At 41.2% G+C, this 14,688-nt stretch overlaps 1 non-coding gene across 1 annotated transcript; it reads left to right on the top strand.

Annotated features, from left to right (window-relative positions):
• Positions 1 to 12,268: 12,268 nt before the first annotated feature.
• LOC141583368 (U6 spliceosomal RNA) lies at positions 12,269 to 12,375 on the top strand. Its single transcript, XR_012516024.1, has one exon. It is a non-coding gene; the product is annotated as a U6 spliceosomal RNA (small nuclear RNA).
• The last annotated feature ends 2,313 nt before the right edge of the window (positions 12,376 to 14,688 follow it).

Below are 14,688 nucleotides of genomic sequence, written 5' to 3'. Positions count from 1 at the left end.
TATTCATACAGGGTATTTTGAGTAGGTATTTGGATAATCAGCATTTATAACTTGCATCCTACTAGTTTGACTCTTAATAATAAGAATTGTCAAAGATCCAAGAATCTGAAAGTTGATGATAAATGTCCATGTGTATCATCATCAATGACTGAAAGTCAGCATCCACAGAATTGGGACAGATGAACTTAATAGATAAAGATGAATGTCGGAGTTGTGTTTCTCTTAGGGACTGACACTCTATTACCTGTGGGACTCACAGCTGCCAGGAAAGAAAGAGAGCAAGAAGCCTATTAAAGAAGCCAGCAGATTCAGTCCTGGAGTGCCCTGCTTGGCTTCATGTCTTAGTTCTGACTTGTAACAAATTATTTTCTGTAAAATGTGCTTTGTGTTTTTCCCCTCTTGCAGCATGTGAACAAACAGAATCCCTTTAGTAGGGCATTTTTGTATTCTTTCTTGAAACAAAGCAACATGTAAATAACAAAAAGAAGAAAGTAAGAGAAAGAGTATTTTTTGTATAGGCTAGCATTTAACATAAACTTGGGAGTGAGTACCAGGATTATACTTAGAATTTAGGGACGGGATGGGAAAACTAGTTAGAAATCTATATTTAATATAAACATTTCAGTACATTGGGTAAAACTTTTATGAAAATACATCAAAGGATCTTTGATCCACTAAACCAGGAGCTGGCCAGCTTTTTCTGCAAAGACTCAGTTAGTAAGTATTTTTGGCTTTGTGGGCTATATACATTTATTTTTTTGAGACAGGGTCTCACTCTGTCTCCCAGGCTGGAGTGCAATTGCATGATCATGGCTGACTGCAGTCTTGACTTTCTGGGCTCTAGTGATCCTCCCATCTCAGCCTCTCTACTAGCTGGGACCACAGGTGTGCAACATCACAGCCAGCTAATGGACTCTACGGACTATAAAGTGAATAAGCATGGCTGTGCTCCAAAATACTTTACTTAGAAAAACAGGCAGTGGGCTGGATTTGGCCCACAAGTGCTAATTTGCTGATCCTTGTGCTAAAAGGAAGGTGCTGCTAATGCAGTGAATCTGATTGGTAAAAGTGCTCTGCATGTGTGGCATTCTTCTTCCTTTGAAATAAGGATATATTTAAGTAGTCACCTCACCACATTTTTCAACAGTAACTTCATATAATTTTTAACATTTCATTTATAAAATATGATTTTTTTCTGCTTTTCTTCTATTTTATTCCTGTTAATAGCATTCAGTATTTTTCTGTGATTATTACTTTGTATATTTGATGAGTATCAACTATCCTAGAATTGGATGATTTTTATCAAGCAAGAAATACTCTCTTTGAAACTTTTAGTATTCCTTGGTCTTTATGTGTAAGCATGAATATGATAACCAGCTTTTGTAATTTAGAAATGTTCAAGGGGTCTTTTAGTTCTATAATTTTAAGAATTTAATACCTCAGTCTAGGATTTTTTAACACTATAAGTGTATAATTTTTATAACCTTTAAAATATATCATTGCTATATAAAATTTGAAAACTACTGTTTCTTGCCTATCACATTTCCATGACTGACTCCCAATTATGATCTCTTTCAAAGAACTATCTACACTCATGAACTCAGATTTTCTTTCCATTCAGTCTTGATCTCATGCCAGTAAGTCTTCAAATTCAACGCTCCTCAAGGTTATTGTTCTCAAGGTTATCACTTAACGTTTCTCTGTAATAAATCTAGGGATTTTTTCTAACACCTCATTTTATGTAATCTGGCAGCAATATTAAACCAAATGGAGGGCATCTCCTCCCTAATAGCATCTTCAATTAGCCCGCTGAAGGACCTCACTCCCTCAGGCCTCCTGCCTTTCTAGTCCTTTTGTCATGGTCTGTTTACTTGCTTCTCAACTTTCTCCTTTTGCACATTGTTGTTTCCTAGGGCTCAGTCCTCAATCTTTTCTCGTTACTTTTTTTTCTTTTTTTGAAATGGAGTCTTGCTCTGTCACCTAGGCTGGAGTTCAGTGGTGCAGTCTTGGCTCATTACAACCTCCGCCTCCTGGGTTCAAGTGATTCTTCTGCCCCAGCCTTCTGAGTAGCTGGGATTACAGGTGCATGCCAGCATGCCAAGCTAATTTTTGTATTTTTAGTAGGGACAGGGTTTCCCCATGTTGGCCAGGCTGGTATCAACCTCCTGAATTCAGGTGATCTGCCTGCCTTGGTCTCACAAAGTGTTGGGATTTCAGCCACTAGCCACCGTGCCCGGCCCCTCGTGACTTTTTCTATTTTTTTTTTATTCTTTATTTTATTTTAGGTGCATATTATATCTGGCATTTCTTCCCATGTTAGCCCTTCCCACCTTCCCCCCTCCACTGTCTCTCCCCTACCCCTCCCAACTGCCCCCAGTGTGTGATGTTCCTCTCCCTGAGTCCATGTGTTCTTGTTGTTCAACACCCACCTATGAGTGAGAACATACGGTGTTTGCCTTTCTGTTCTTGTGTCAGTTTGTTGAGATGTTGGTTTCCAGATTCATCCAAGTCTCTACAAAGGACACGAACTCATCATTTTTTATGAATGTGTAGTATTCCATGGTGTATATGTACCATATTTTCTTTGTCCAGTCTATCATTGATGGGCATTTGGGTTGGTTCCAGGTCTTTGCTATTGTACACAGGCTGCTATCAACATATGTGTGCATGTGTCTTTATAGTAGAACAATTTATAGTTCTTTGGGTATATACCCAATAGTGGGATTGCTTGGTCAAATGGAATTTCTATTCCTAGATCCTTGAGAAATTTCCACACTGTCTTCCACAATGGCTGAATTATTTTACACTCCCACCAACTGTGTAAGAGTATTCCTATTTCTCCACATCGTTTCCAGCATCTGTTGTCTCCGATTTTTTAAAGATCAACATTCTAACTGGCATGAGATGATATCTCAGTGTGGTTTTGATTTGCATTTCTCTAATGACCAGTGATGATGAGCATTTTTTCATGTGTTTGTTGGCCTCAAATATGTCCTCTTTTGAAAAGTGTCTGTTCATATCCTTCTCCCACTTTGAATGGGGTTTTTTTTTTTTCTTGTGTATCTGTTTTAGGTCTTTGTTGATTCTGGATATTAGCCCTTTGTCAGATGGGTAGATTGCAAACATTTTTTCCCATTCTCTTGATTGCTGATTCATGCAATGCTGGTTTCTTCTGCTGTACAGAAGCTCTGGAGTTTAATAAGATCCCATTTGTCTATCCTGGATTTTATTGCCATTGCTTTTGGTGTTTTAGTCATGAAATCCTTGCCTATGCCTATGTCCAGGATGGTTTTGCCTGTTTTCTTCTAGTGTTTTTATCATGTGAGGTTTTATGTTTAAATCTTTGATCCTTCTTGAGTTAGTTTTAGTGTAAGGTGACAAATAGGGGTCCAGTTTCTGCTTTCTGCACATTGCTAGCCAGTTTTCCCAACACCACTTATTAAACATGGAGTCCTTTCCCCGTTGTTGTTTTTGCCAGGTTTGTCAAAGACCGGATGGTTCTAGATGTGTGGTGCTTTAGATGTGTGTTCCGGGGTCTTTGTTCTGTTCCATTGGTTTATGTCTCTGTTTTGGTACCAGTGGCATGCTGTTTTGATTACTGTAGCCTCTATATAGTTTGAAGTCTGGCAGTGTGATGCCTCCAGCTTTGTTCTTTTTTCTCAGGATTGTTTTAGCTATGTGGGGTCTCTTGTGATTCCATATAAAGTTTAAAGTGGCTTTTTCCAGTTATGTGAAGAAGGTCATTGGAAGCTTGATGGGGATAGCAGTGAATCTATAGATTACTTTGGGCAGTATGACCATTTTGACCTATTGATTCTTCCTAACCGTGAGCATGGAATGTTTCTCCATCTGTTTGTCTCCTCTCTTATTTCGTTTGTTGTTCTCCTTGAAGAGGTCCTTTACATCCTTTATTAGTTATATTCCTAGGTATTTTATTCTCTTTGTAGTAATTGTGAATGGGAGTTCCTTCTTGATTTGGCTCTCTGTTTGCCTGTGATTGGTATATACGAATGCTTGTGATTTCTGCATATTATTTTGTATTCTGAGATTTTGTGGAAGTTGCTTATCAGTTTGAGAAGATTTTGGGCAGAGACGATGGGGACTTTTAGATATACAATCATGTCATCTACAAATAGAGACAGTTTGACTTCTTTCTTTCCTAATTGATTACACTTCATTTCTTTTTCTTGGTTGATTGCTTTGACTAGAACTTCCAATACTATGCTGAATAAGAGTGGTAAGAGAGGGCATCCTTGTCTAGTGCCTGATTTCAAAGGGAATTCTTCCAGCTTTTGCCCGTTCAGTATGATATTGGCTGTAGGTTTGTCATATATAGCTTTTATCATTTTGTGATACATTCTATCAATACCTAGTTTATTGAGAGTTTTGTTTTGTTTTGTTTTAAACATGAAGAGCTGTTGAATTTTGTCAAAGGCCTTCTCTGCATCTATTGAGAAAATTATGTGGTTTTTGTCTTTGGTTCTGTTTATGTGGTGGTTTACATTTATAGACTTGCATATGTTGAACCAGCCTTGCAGCCCCAGAGTGAAGCCTACTTGATCATGATGGAGAAGCTTTTTGATGTGCTGCTGCAATCCGTTTGACAGTATGTTATTGAAGATTTTAGCATCTGTGTTCATCATGGAGATTGGCCTGACCATTTTTTTTTGTTTTGTTTTGAGTCTCTGCCGGGTTTTTGTATCAGGATGATGATGGTCTCATAAAATGATTTAGGAAGGATTCCTTCTTTGTATATTGTTTGGGTTAGTTTCAGAATGAATGGTCCTAGCTCCTCTTTGTATGTCTGGTAGAATTCAGCTGTGAACACCTCTGGGCCTGTACTGTTTTTGGTTGGTAGGCTATTAATTGCTGCCTCAACTTCAGTCCTTGTTATTGGTCTGTTCAAGGTTTCAACTTGTTCCTGGTTTAGGTTTGGGAGGTGTAAGTGTCCAGGAATTTATCCTTTTTTTCCAGGTTTACTGGTTTATGTGCATAGAAGTATTTGTAGTAATCTCTGATTGTAGTTTGAATTTCTGTAGAATTAGTGGTGATATCCCCTTTGTCAGTTTTTGTTGCATCTATATGATTCTTTTCCCTTTTCTATTTAATTAACTCTGCTAGTAGTCTATTTTGTTGATCCTTTCAAAAAACCAGCTTCTGAGCAGAACGTATATTCTGTGGATTTGGGGTGGATATTTCTGTAGATGTCCATTAGGTCTGCTTGGTCCAGATCTGAGTTCAAGTCCTGGACATCCTTGTTAATTTTCTGTCTCGTTGATATGTCTGATATTAACAATAGAGTGTTAAAGTCTCCCACTATTACTGTGTGGGAGTCTAAGTCTCTTTGTAGGTCATTAAGAACTTGCTTTATGTACCTGGGTGCTACCCGGGTGTTCCTGTATTGTGTGTGTATATGTTTAGGATCATTAGGTCTTCTTGTTGCATTGATCCTTTTACCATTATGTAATGCCCTTCTTTGTGTCTTTTGATCTTTGTTGGTTTAAAGTCCATTTTATCAGAGACTAGGATTGCAGCTCCTGCTTTTTTTTTTTTTTTTTCCTCTCCATTTACTTGATATGTCTTCCTCCATCCCTTCATTTTTAGCCTACACATGTCCTTGCACATGAGATGGGCTTCCCAAATACAACACACAGATGGGTTTTGATTTTTTTTTTTTTTTTTTTGAGATAGAGTCTCACTCTTGTTACCCAGGCTGGAGTGCAATGGCGCGATCTCGGCTCACCGCAACCTCCACCTCCTGAGTTCAGGCAATTCTCCTGCCTCAGCCTCCTGAGTAGCTGGGATTACAGGCGCGTGCCACCATGCCCAGCTAATTGTTTGTATTTTTAGTAGAGACAGGGTTTCACCATGTTGACCAGGATGGTCTCGATCTCTTGACCTCGTGATCCACCCACCTTGGCATCCCAAAGTGCTGGGATTGCAGGCTTGAGCCACCACACAGGGCCGCTTTTGACTTTTTATCCAATTTGGCAGTCTGTGTTTTTGATAGGGGCATTTAGTCCATTTACATTTAAGTTTAATACTGTTATGTGTGAATTTGATACTGCCATTTTGATGCTAGCTGCCTGTTTTGTCCTTTAGTTGACAAATTTTCTTCATTGTATCTATGGTCTTTACCATTTGGTACATTTTTGGAGTGGCTGTTACTGATTGTTCCTTTCCTTGATTAGTGCTTCTTACAGGAGCTCTTGTAAGGCAGGCCTGGTGGTGAGAAAATCTCTCAGTAGTTGCTTGTTCATAAAGGATTTTCTTTCTCCTTCGAATGTGAAGCTTAATTTGGCTGGATATCATATTCTAGGTTGACAGTTCTTTTCTCTAAGGATGCTGACTATTGGCCCCCACTCTCTTCTCACTTGTAGAGTTTGTGTGGAGAGATCTGCTGTGAGTCTGGTGGGCTTCCCTTTGTCTCTTGTTGCCCTTAGCATTTTTTCCTTCATTTTAACACTGGTGAATCTGATGATTATGTGCCTTGAGGTTGCTCTTCTTTAGGTATATCTTTGTGGTGTTCTCTGTACTTTCTGGACTTCAATGGTGGCCTGCCTCACTAGGTTGGGGAAGTTCTCCTGGATAATATCCTGAAGAGTGTTTTCCAACCTGCATTCATTCTCTCTGTCACATTCACGTATGCTTATCAAACGTAGATTACGTCTTTTCACAGAATTTCATATTTCTTGGAGGCTTTGTTCATTTCTTTTCACCCTATTCTTGCCTTCTCATTTTATTTCATTGTGTTGATCTTCAATCTCTTATATTCTTTCTTCTGCTTGGTCCATTCAGCTATTAAGACTTGATGCTTCATGAAGTTGTTGTGCTGTTTTTCAGCTCCATCAAGTCATTTCTATTCTTCTCTAAGCTGTTTATTCTAGTCAGCATCTCATCTAACCTTTCATCTAAGTTCTTAATTTTTTTGCATTGGGTCAGCACATGTTCTTTTAGCTCTGAGAAGTTTGTTTTTACCCACTTTCTGAAACCTGTTCCTGTCAGTTCATCAGATTCATTCTCCACCTATCTTTGATCCCTAGCTGGTGAGGAGTTATAATCCCTTGGAGGAGGAGAGGCCTTCTGGTTATTAGTGTTTTCTTCTTTTTTATGCTGGTTTCTTCCCCTCTTAGTGGCTTTATCTACCTGTGATCTTTGTAGTTGGTGACTTTCAGGTGGGGTCTCTAAGTGGACATCCTTTTTGTTGATGTTGAAGCTATTTATTTCTGCTTCTTAGTTTTCCTTCTAACAGTCAGGCCCCTCTGCTGCAGAACCACTGGGGATCCACTCCAGATCACACTCACCTCGGGATCGCCTGCAGGGGCTGCAGAACAGCCAGGGTTGCTGCTGGCTTCTCCCTCTACTGTCCTCATCCCAGAAGGGTACCCACCAGATGTTGGCCTGAGCTTTCCTTTATGAGGTGTCTTTTTGGGTATATGGGGCTCAGAGAGTTGCTTGAGGAGACAGTCTGTCCCTTATAAGAGCTCACGCGCTGTGCTGGGAGTTCTGTTGTTTTTTGCAGAGGTGCTGGGCTGATACATTTAAGTCTACTGCAGCTGAACTCATAACCTCCTGTTTTCCCAGGTGCTCTGTCCTAGAAAGGTCAGCTTTATTTATATGTTCCTGTCGTGCTGCTGCATTTTTTCATAGATGCCCTGTCCAGCGCAGAGTAGTCTAGTCACAGTCTGTTAGCAGAGGTAATGCTGAGCTGCCACAGGCTCTGCCCATCTACTGCATGAACTGCATTGGTAGTGGCACACTGCCTTAGTAGTGGGGGACGCCCTTCCCCCCACTGAGCTGGACCATCCCGGGTCAAGCTGCACTTATGGTGAAACTCCTAATACAGAGTGTTTCAGATTTCTTGTCTTGTGGGGGTGGTACCCATCAAGCCAGATCGTCTAGTTTCCTGTCTCAGCCCCCTCCCTTTCAGTTGAATCGGTGGCAACCTCGACCTCCTGGTTCACGTGTTTCTCCTACCTAAACCTTTTGAGTAGCTGGGATTACAGGTGCACAGCACTATACTTGGCTAATTTTTTAATTTTTAGTAGAGATGAGGTTTCCCTATGTTGGCCACACTTGTCTTGAACTTCTTTCCTCGTAATCCACCTGCTTCAGGAGCTGGGATTATAGGTGTGAGCCACTGCACACGGCCACATGTAGAAGTTTAGTGCTACATACAACACTGAACCTTACACTGTGCTGGGATTACATGTGTGAACCACAGTACCCAGCCACATAGATTTTCTTATTTCTCTAAGAATCCTGATCGTAAATGAGTTCAGAGTTGTATGTAGAAGCACAATGCTTAGATGCAGATGTGTAAATATAGAAGGATATGATACTTAGATTTAACAGTTATGAATAAATGTAATTCTTATAACTGACTATAACAGTATTAGAAAAGTCATATATTGATAAAGCTTTCTTCAGAAAAAGAGACTTAAAAACTTTGAGGAATTGCTTCTTTCCAAATGTATGCATACCTAAGGTTCTTACAATGGTGTGGTTTATAGAATAGATATTAGAGTGTAAATCCAATTTTTAAAACGTAGTCAAACGTATTAATCTTATATTTTATGCCTATGGCTATTTTGTAATTCAGAGAAAGGCTTTTCCAACTCCGAAATTCTTTAAAATCCTCTAGTGATTTATTTTTCATGGTATTTAAATCAATATTGAAACTTTCTTGAATTTACACTGGTTTCAAGTTTTGTCCAACTTTTTTTCAGTTACATATTAACCATGGGAATTCTTTCATTATACAAATAAACATGTTATGGTTTAAATTCAGAGGAAATTATGATATGTTATTCTATTGTATGCTAACTAAAGTGTTCTTTTGTTGACTTAGAGTTCTCTTAGCCATAAGAAAAAAAAAAAGATCTCTTGCATGAAATTAGCATGTTGTGGGGGAAAATTGCCATGCTTAGACTGGAACTAGACACAATAAAACAGGAGAACCCACTAAGGGCAAAGAAATTTTTGGAGGACATTGAAAGTGTGAAAGGAAAAAATGCTAATATTCTAAAACCTATAAAATTGGATAAAGAAGAATGAACAAAGATGGTATTTTAAGGACAGTGGACAGCTTAGCATTTTGACAACGAAGAATAAAATGGTCAGTTCTGAATTGGAGAATGTAAGACACAACTAGGAAACACTGGAAATGGAAATTCAATCATGTCATTTTAGACTGGCTACTGGTCTACATGAATGTGACCAAAGCCAGAGAGCAGAAAAAGACTTCTTTTCAGAGAACAAAACCTGAACAGGTTTATTTACAGGAGACAATGAATTCTCATACATCTAAACTGAAAGAGAACAGCAAGATTCTTTCTGAACAACTGTAATGCTTATTGTAAAAATTAACAGCCTAAAATTTCAGCTCCATCACACAAGATAAACTGTGAGAGAAAAGACAGGGCAGGCTGTCATCTTTCCTGTTGGAGGAACTTAATTATTCCAGCTAAGGGCATTGGAGAGTACAAACCCACCAGGGGCAGAAGAGTTCCCACAGCACAGCACAGCTGCTTTACCAAATCATGGCCAGACTGCTTCTGAAAGCAGGCTCCTGATCCTGTTCCTTCTTACTGAACAGGACCTCCCACCTGGGGCTTACTGCTACTCTCACAGGTGTTCTCTGGTCAATGGAGATTTGAAACATTCCTTAGACAGAGCTCCCACAGAGAGGGGCGGGCCACCAACTTTGCTGTTTGGATGACTAGGTTCTGGCCTGAGGGCTTTGTAGAACCCAAGCTGACCAGGGGTGTAAGTGGTAGCTCAGCACAGCAGAGCCACCTCGCAAAAACATGGCCAGACCCTTGTTTAAGTCAGTCCCCAAACACATTTCTAATCACTGGGTAAAGCCATTCAACAGGGTTTCTGGCTGCCTTCACTGCTGTTCTCTGGCTGACAGATGATTCAGGCCTCCCTGAGTCAGAGCTTCCAAGGGGAAGACCAGACTGTCATCTTTGCTGTTTAGGCGACTCAGCCATTTCAACCTTGGGACTTCAGAGTGTCTGAGGCAACCAGGGGCTGAAGTGAACCCCCAGCACAGCACAGCTGCTCTACAGAAACATGGCCAGACTTTTTTTAAAGCAAGTCTCTGTTCTTGTTCCTCCTGACTAGACAAGACTTCTGAACTTGTCTCCAGCCACCTCCCATAGTTGTGTCCAGATTGGCAACAGGATTGTACCTCAGTGGTACAGAGGTCCCAGAGGAAGAGGCAGGCTATTATCTCTGCCTTTTTGCAGGCTTCGCTAGTGATACCTTGAGGCACTGGAAGATATAAGGCAATTAGGGACTGGAGTGGACCCCCAGTATACCACAGCAGCCTTATAGGAAAGTGGCTGAACCGTTACGTGGGTGCTGGTTTCCATATCTCCTCGATGAGCAGGTCCTCCCAGCTTGGATCTTTATCCAGGCCCCACTGAAGCCATCAAGCCAGTAGCAACTTGGCAATTCCTTGGACAGAGCTTCACAGATCGACTGAAATCCTCTCTGCCACTGCCTCTGCAGTGGATCTGCCCTTGTTACCTTCAGAATATCAAGAAAGCAAAAACTATAAGTGCCATATTGATAACTCTAACAAGCTGCAGTTGACCCAAGGAACAAGGCAGTCCATCTCTTGTGGATACCACATACCCCCCATGGCTTATCACGAGACAGGGAACCCTGGCTTGGGCCCACAGCACAGACCCTCCATCCTGGGCTAATTACACTAAGTGATGGCTAACTCACATCTCTCTGGGGTAGAGCCCCCAGGAGACAAGCAAAGTGATGGAGCAGGAAGCCAGCTGATGTGAAGCTCAGAGGGCAGGCACAGCTATCTCTCTAGGCTCTACTTGGTCTTATGAGACACTTTATCCTAGCACTTTAGGAGTGTGGAGGTCAGATCAGCCACATCTCATGTGAAGATTGCCCAGCAGAGATAAGGTGTGCGAGTTTCCCTCTTAATAAAAGGAGACTTGCTTAAAAAAGAAGTCTGGCCACGTTTTTGTAGAGCAGCTGTGCTGTGCTGGGGCCTCACTTTTCAGAGAGTTCTCTGAGACCTGATCTCTGCTGGGCATTCTAGCACATGAGATGAAGCTGGTCTGACCTCAGCACTCCTTAGTCTGCTTGCCTCTCCCAGGGCCCCAGCCTGGCCACACCTGCCTACAGGGCACTCTCAGCTGCCCACACCTTTGTTTCTGTGCCAGTGGACCATGCCTGAGGAGTGAAGAGATGCAGCAACGTGGACCCTTCAGGCATGCACCAGCCTCTACATTGCCTCTCCATACTACAGCTCTTTATACACAAACTTCCTACATCGCTTTGCTGCTGTGTGTTTACATGAGTGGATTTTGCTGTACTTGCCCTACCAGCACATGGGACTGTAGCACACACTTCAACCCACCTGAACTCCCATTGAAGAGATAGCGATGGTAGGCACAGAACCAATAGAACCAACTCTGCCAACAACTTGCCCTTGTGCTAATGTTGTGCACAAAAAAGAGACCCTAATATGCGTTGAGTGACTGCTGCTGCTTAGGGGGTCACAGAGAAGGCACCCAAACCTGCACAGGCCAGCACCCCAGCCTGCACCTCCAGTGCAACAGCACACACAGCAGGGGTCCCCTGGCTCCCACAAAGTGGTCTTGCCTCCACCACTTCCACCATTGGGTGAATGCCAACAGGGAGGCAGGCACTTCTGCATCTGCTAGCACTCTGCCACAGCTGCCACACTTTGCAGCCTTCAGTGCAGTAGAATCCAAACTTTGAGGAGCCAGAGAACAAAGTCGAAACCCAATATAAATTTCCCAGAGTTAAAGAACACAGTCTAGGAATTGGGAGATGAATATTGGCCCCCTAAAATCCTCCAAAACCAAAGCCAGCTGACTGCATCTGCCTTACACCACAATCAAACCAAAAAGATCATCAAATATCATAAAAGAAAAATATCCTGTGCTAAGGTCAGCAACCTCTAAGGTTGAAGGTGAATAAGATCATAGAGATGAGGAAGAATCAGTGCAAGAACACTGAAACTCAAAAAGTCAGCATGCCTTCTTTCCTCCAGATGATTACATCAACTGTTCAGCCTGTTCAAGTTTTCAGAACTGATCAGAGGCTGACATGTCTTTAATGATACAAGTAGAATTCAGAATGTGGGCAGAAACAAAGTTCACTGAGTGAAAGAAGTATGTCATCATCCAATGCAAGGAAGCCAAAAGTCATTGTGAAACATCGCAGGAGCTAACAGGCAATAGAGCTGGTATAAAGAACCTTACCAGTGCTTGCTATGGCAGCACATATATTAAAATGGGAATGATACAGGCAAGATTAGCATGGCTCCTGCTTAAGGATGACATGCAAATTCATGAAGCATTTCATATTTTTAGGAAGAATCAATATTGTGAAAATGGCCATACTGCCCAAAGTAATTTATATATTCACTGCTGTCCCTATCAAGCTACCAATGAACTTATTCACAGAACTGGAAAAACCCACCTTAAACTTCATATGGAAGCAAAAGAGACTCTGCATAGCCAAGACAATGCTAAGCAAAAAGAACAAAGCAAGAGGAATCATGCTACCTGATTTCAAACTATGCTACAAGGCTACAGTAATCAAAACAGCATGGTACTGGTACCAAAACAGAGACATAGACCAATGGAACAGAACAGAGGTCCTGGTGGCAATGCCACACATCTACAACCATCTCATCTTTGACAAACCTGACAAACACAAGCAATGGGGAAAGGATTTCCTGTTAAATAATTGGCGTTGGGAAAACTGGCTACCAGTGTGAAGAAAGCAGAGACTGGACCTCTTCCTGACACCTTACAGTAGAATTACCTCCAGATGGATTAAAGACCTAGACATAAGACCTAATGCCATAAAAAATCTAGAGAAAAAACCCAGGCAAAGCCATTCAGGACATACGTATAGGCAAGTACTTCATGACTAAAACACCGAAAGTATTGGCAACAAAAACGAAAATAGACAAATGGGACCTTATTAAACTCCAGAGCTTCTGTACAGCAAAAGAAACAATCATTAGAGTGAACCGCCAACCAACAGGATGGGAAACAATTTTTGCAATCTACCCATCTGACCAATGGCTGATATCCAGAATCTACAAAGAAATAAAACAGATTTGCAAGAAAAAAAGCAAGCAAACCCATTCAAATTAGGGAAATGATATGAACAGACACTTTTGAAAAGAAGATATATATGAGGCCAAGAAACATATGAAAAAATACTCATCATCACTGGTTATTAGAGAAATCAAAACCACATTGAGATATCACCTCATGCCAGTTAGAATGGTGACCATTAAAAAATCTGGAGACAACAGATACCAGAGAGCATGTGGAGAAATAGGAACACTTTTACACTGTTGCTAGGAGTGTAAACTAGTTGAACCATTGTGGAAGGCAGTGTAACACTTGCTCAAGGGCCTGGAAATTGTAATTCCATTTGACCCACCAATCCCATTACTGCGTATATACCCAAAGGATTATAAATCATTCTATTATAAAGACACATGCACACGTATGTTCACAGTGGCACTGTTTACAATGGCAAAGACCTGAAAACAACCCAAATGTCCAGCGACAATAGACTGGAAAAGGAAAATGTGACATACATACACCATGGAATACTATGCAGCCACAAAAAACGATGAGTTTGTGTCTTTTGTAGGGACATGGATGAATCTGGAAACCATCATCCTTAGCAAACTGACAGAAGAACAGAAAATCAAACACTGCATGTTCTCACTGATAGGCGGGTGATGAATAATGAGAATATATGGACACAGGGAGGGGAGCATCACACACTGGGGTCTTTTTGGGGGTGGCCAACAGGGGGACACCAAGGGGTGGGGAGGTCAGGGAAGGATTACATGAAGAGAAATGCCAGATGTAGGTGACTGGATGGAGGCAGGATACCACATTGCCGTGAGTGTACCTATGCAACAATTCTGCATGATCTGCATATACCTATAACCTGAAGTACAATTTTTTAAAATAGAATAAACTGATGTGATAGAGCTGAAAAGCACACTACATGAATTTTTATAATGCAGCCACATGGTAATTGTGTGTGATTGCATTATAAAAATTCTTGTAATGTGTGTGGGCACCCAAGGGTGCCCTGTAAGCAGGTGTAGCCAGGCTGGGGTCCTGGGAGAGGCAAGCAGACTAAGGAGTGCTGAGGTCAGACCAGCACCATCTCATGTGCAAGACCACCTAGTAGAATAGACCAAGCAAAGGTAAGAGTCTCAGAGCTTGAAAACTGGCTTTCTGAAAGAAAAGAGGCAAGAATGTGGGAAAAGAATGAAAAGAAATGAACAAAATATTTGAGAAATAAAGGATTATGTAAAAAGGCAAAATGTATGCCTTATTAATGTACCTGAAAGAGATGACAAAAATGTAACCAAATTGGAAAACATATTTCAGAATATCATTCATGAGAATTTCCCAAACCTAGCACGACAGAACAACATTCAAATTCAGGAAATCCGGAGAACCTCAGATATGCCACGGGAAGAACACCCCTAAGACACATAATCATCAGGTTCTCTGAGGTCAAAATGAAATAAAAGTTGTCAAAGGCAGCTAGGGAGAAAGACAAGGTCACCTACAAAAGGAATCCCTTCAGACTAACAGTGGACTGCTCAGCTGAAACCCTACAAGCCAGAAGAGA

The sequence above is a fragment of the Saimiri boliviensis genome (assembly GCF_048565385.1).
Source record: "Saimiri boliviensis isolate mSaiBol1 chromosome 19 unlocalized genomic scaffold, mSaiBol1.pri SUPER_19_unloc_4, whole genome shotgun sequence".
In the NCBI taxonomy this organism is placed as follows: Eukaryota; Metazoa; Chordata; class Mammalia; order Primates; family Cebidae; genus Saimiri; species Saimiri boliviensis.
The sequence above is the reverse complement of the archived record's forward strand: the minus strand, read 5'-3'. Positions and strand labels throughout refer to the sequence as shown.